The following is a 4,834-nucleotide window of genomic DNA, read 5'->3' on the forward strand; positions in this document are numbered from 1 at the left end:
AGTCCGGCTCCGCCGACCCGGTCAACCCGTGGTCGGTGGGCCAAGTCGGAATCTGGTTGCGACTCAATGGTGTGGTAGGGCACCAAGTCTGTGTCATGGTGTGCCCTTCAACGGGTGCAAGTGTAACATAGAGCTCGACCGCTCACGTTTACCTTGAACAAATTAGAGTGCTTAAAGCAGGGTGCCCAAACGCCCTAGAATAATCTTGCATGGAATAATGGAATACGACCTTGGTCTAATCTTTCATTGGTTTGTACTCAGACCGGAGGTAATGATTAACAGAAGTAGTTGGGGACACTAGTATTACGGCGCGAGAGGTGAAATTCGTAGACCGTCGTAAGACTAACTAAAGCGAAGGCATTTGTCAAGGATGCTTTCTTTAATCAAGAACGAAAGTTAGAGGATCGAAGGCGATTAGATACCGCCCTAGTTCTAACCGTAAACGATGCCAACTAGCAATTGGGAGACGCTACAACCAGGTGCTCTCAGTAGCTTCCGGGAAACCAAAGTCAGGTTCCGGGGGAAGTATGGTTGCAAAGTTGAAACTTAAAGGAATTGACGGAAGGGCACCACAATGAAATGGAGCTTGCGGTTCAATTTGACTCAACACGGGAAAACTTACCAGGTCCGAACTTATGGAGGTGAGACAGATTAATAGCTCTTTCTCAAATTTAAGGGTAGTGGTGCATGGCCGTTCTTAGTTCGTGGATTGATTTGTCTGGTTAATTCCGATAACGAACGTGACTCACATATGCTAACTAGAACGCAGTCAGCGTTAATGCGTCGATGCCGATTGGAACGGGTTAGGACCTTTCGGTGGAGTATGACCTGACACCTTCGCTGTTCGTGTGCGCAAGTGCACTTACGGTACGCTGCTTAGCAGGACAATTTGTGTTTAGCAAAATGAGATCGAGCGATAACAGGTCCGTGATGCCCTTAGATGTTCTGGGCTACACGCGTGCTACAATGTGGGTAGCAGCGTGTCTCCTATTCCGAGAGGAACGGGAAATCACTCAAATACTCACTTAGTAGGGATTATGGATTGCAATGGTCCATATGAACTCGGAACTTCTAGTAAGTGCTGGTCATCAGCCAGCGTTGAATACGTCCCTGCCCTTTGTACACACCGCCCGTCGCTACTACCGATGGATTATTTAGAGAGGTCTTTGGAGATGATCGTTCGCTGGATCCTCGTGAACCGCGTCTGCTTTATCGAAGTTGACCGAACTTGATGATTTAGAGGAAGTAAAAGTCGTAACAAGGTTTCCGTAGGTGAACCTGCGGAAGGATCATTAGTGGCCAAGTGATCCTTCCAGAAGTCCGAACCTGCGGGTTGAGACTTCGGCACAAGTTGCCATATGATAATTGACGAAACACTATAGAAGTCCGAACCTGCGGGTTGAGACTTCGGCACAAGTTGCCATATGATAATTGACGAAACACTATAGAAGTCCGAACCTGCGGGTTGAGACTTAGGCACACGTTGCCTTATACATGACTTCGAACAAATACACAAGTCCGAACCTGCGGGTTGAGACTTAGGCACAAGTTGCCTTATACATGACTTCGAACAAATACACAAGTCCGAACCTGCGGGTTGAGACTTAGGCACAAGTTGCCATATGAAAGTTGACGAAACACTAACAAGTCCGAACCTGCGAGTTGAGACTTAGGCACACGTTGCCTTATACATGACTTCGAACAAATACACAAGTCCGAACTTGCGGGTTGAGACTTAGGCACAAGTTGCCTTATACATACATTGGCCAAATAAACATTAGTCCGAACCTGCGGGTTGAGACTTAGGCACAAGTTGCCATATTATATTCGATCAAACACTAAGTAGTCCGAACCTGCGGGTTGAGACTCAAGACCGTAACAAGATGTCACTATACAAGTCCGAACCTAAGGGTTGAGACTTAATGCGATCTAGATACCAAGTTGACATCCAATACCTGTTGAGCAAAACCAAAGATTCCCTGTTCTCGAATGATTACACTATATAACAGGGAATCATGAAGAAATCAAGCAAGCGTGAAACAAAGTCATCACTTGGGCATGCTCGATAGCCAACCACATGACCTTAACCTAAGAGAGCATGCAAACCACATGATACCTATAAACGATTAACCCGCCCTAGTTCAATCGTTCACCAAGTGATGACTTCAGTATGGCTAAGAGAAAAACTTTTAAATGGGAAAAACTCTAAGTCCGAACCTCCGGGTTGAGACTTCCGCGTCGGAGGTGCGCCCACCTCCTATCCGAAAGATGATGAATCAGGGGTGTTCGGTCAGCAATGGTCGGATGCCCCGTCGTAGTCCAACTATGACAATCAAAGTCAAGACCTCCGGGTTGAGACTTTCCGCGAGTACAAGCATAAAGGAACACGGACCAAGCCGTACCGAGAGAATCGGTACTAGAGCCCTCGTGGTTCTACATTGAGAGAGCCCTCGTGGTTCTCATTAGGGGCTTTATGCAAGTCGTACTCAATACTGTGGTGTGAAGTATAAAGTATAGTCCTCGCCTGGTCCACGCTGCTTCGGCGGTCCTGGGTAAGATAGTTAATTCTAGCTTGCCCTATAGTGGAATGAGGACACTTAATGCTTCGTCTTTTAGCGGCGGCTAGACTCCTCCTCACGGGGAACGAGTTGACGCGCACAGCGGCGGCTTACGCACTATGGCAATCATGGATGCCTGAAGATTCCGTGAAGTTCTCCCCTGGTCCACGCTGCCTCGGCAGTCCTGGGTAAAATGGAATATTTCCAGCTTGCCCTATAGTGGAAGAGGACTATCCAACAATACAAAGTCAAGACCTCCGGGTTGAGACTTTCCGCGTCGGTGGTGTCGCGCACCGCCTATCCGAAAGATGGTGTAACAGGGGTGTTCGATCAGCAATGGTCGGATGCCCCGTCATAGTCCAACTATGACAACCAAAGTCAAGACCTCCGGGTTGAGACTTTCCGCGTCCGGAGGTACGCGTACCGCCTACCCGAAAGATGGTGTGCTTCTGGGGTATTCGATGAGTCGGATACCCCGTCGTAGTCCAACTATGACAATCAAAGTCAAGACCTCCGGGTTGAGACTTCCGCGTCCGGAGGTACGCGTACCGCCTACCCGAAAGATGGTGTGCTTCTGGGGTATTCGATGAGTCGGATACCCCGTCGTAGTCCAACTATGACAATCAAAGTCAAGACCTCCGGGTTGAGACTTCCGCGTCCGGAGGTACGCGTACCGCCTACCCGAAAGATGGTGAATCAGGGGTGTTCGATCAGCAATGGTCGGATGCCCCGTCGTAGTCCAACTATGACAATCAAAGTCAAGACCTCCGGGTTGAGACTTTCTAAGAGTACAAGCATAAAGGAACACGGACCAAGCCGTACCGAAAGAATCGGTACTAGAGCCCTTGTGGTTCTACATTGAGAGAGCCCTCGTGGTTCTCATTAGGGGCTTTATGCAAGAAGTACTCAATACTGTGGTGTGAAGTATAAAGTATAGAGTCCTCCACTGGTCCACGCTGCTCCGGCGGTCCTGGGTAAGATAGTTCATTCTAGCTTGCCCTATGTGGAAGAGGACTCAATACCCTACCTGTTGAGCTTGAAACAAAGTCATCACTTGGGCATGCTCATATTGCCATACACAATTACATTATATTCGAATGAGCATGCAAGCGACCCTATATAGACCGAACCAAAACGATAGATACCGCCGTAGTTCACCCCCACCAAGTGATGACTTCAGTATGGCTAGTGTGTGAAGTATAAAGTATAGTCCTCCCCTGGTCCACACTGCTTCGGCGGTCCTGGGTAAGATAGTTAGTTCTAGCTTGCCCTATGTGGAAGAGGACACAATACTTAATACTTAGAGTACAAGCATAAAGGAACACGGACCAAGCCGTACCGAGAGAATCGGTACTAGAGCCCTCGTGGTTCTACATTGAGAGAGCCCTCGTGGTTCTCAATAGGGGCTTTATGCAAGTCGTACTCAATACTGTGGTGTGAAGTATAAAGTATAGAGTCCTCCACTGGTCCACGCTGCTCCGGCGGTCCTGGGTAAGATAGTTCATTCTAGCTTGCCCTATGTGGAAGAGGACTCAATACCCTACCTGTTGAGCTTGAAACAAAGTCATCACTTGGGCATGCTCATATTGCCATACAATATTCCATTATCTACTAATGAGCATGCAGCTATATGATTATAACCTGTAAACGATTACCCCGCCGTAGTTCAGCGCTTCAACCAAGTGATGACTTCAGTATGGCTAGTGTGTGAAGTATAAAGTATAGTCCTCCCCTGGTCCACACTGCTTCGGCGGTCCTGGGTAAGATAGTTAGTTCTAGCTTGCCCTATGTGGAAGAGGACACCATACTTAATACTGTGGTGTAATGAACAAAGTATAGTCCTCCACTGGTCCACGCTGCTTTGCAGTCCTGGGTAAGATAGTTAGTTCTAGCTTGCCCTATGTGGAAGAGGGCATACAAGACAAAGTATAGTTCTCCCCTGGTCCACGCTGCTCCGGCGGTCCTGGGTAAGATAGTTAATTCTAGCTTGCCCTATGTGGAAGAGAGCATACATGAACCAAGAACGAAGGTTATGATCGAGGAATGATTCGACAACTAACCGATGGTATGAAATGTGAAGAATTCAAGCAAGCACACAATCAAGTCATCACTTGGGCATGCTCGATAGCCAACCTCATGACATTAACCTAGTAGAGCATGCGAAAACCAATATATATGTAAACGATGCCCCTCCCTAGTTCAGCGCTTCAACCAAGTGATGACTTCAGAATGGCTAAATCAAATCGGTTCAAAACATACCATCGGTACCCTATTGA

Source organism: Anopheles coustani (assembly GCF_943734705.1).
Source record: "Anopheles coustani chromosome X unlocalized genomic scaffold, idAnoCousDA_361_x.2 X_unloc_101, whole genome shotgun sequence".
NCBI lineage: Eukaryota > Metazoa > Arthropoda > Insecta > Diptera > Culicidae > Anopheles > Anopheles coustani.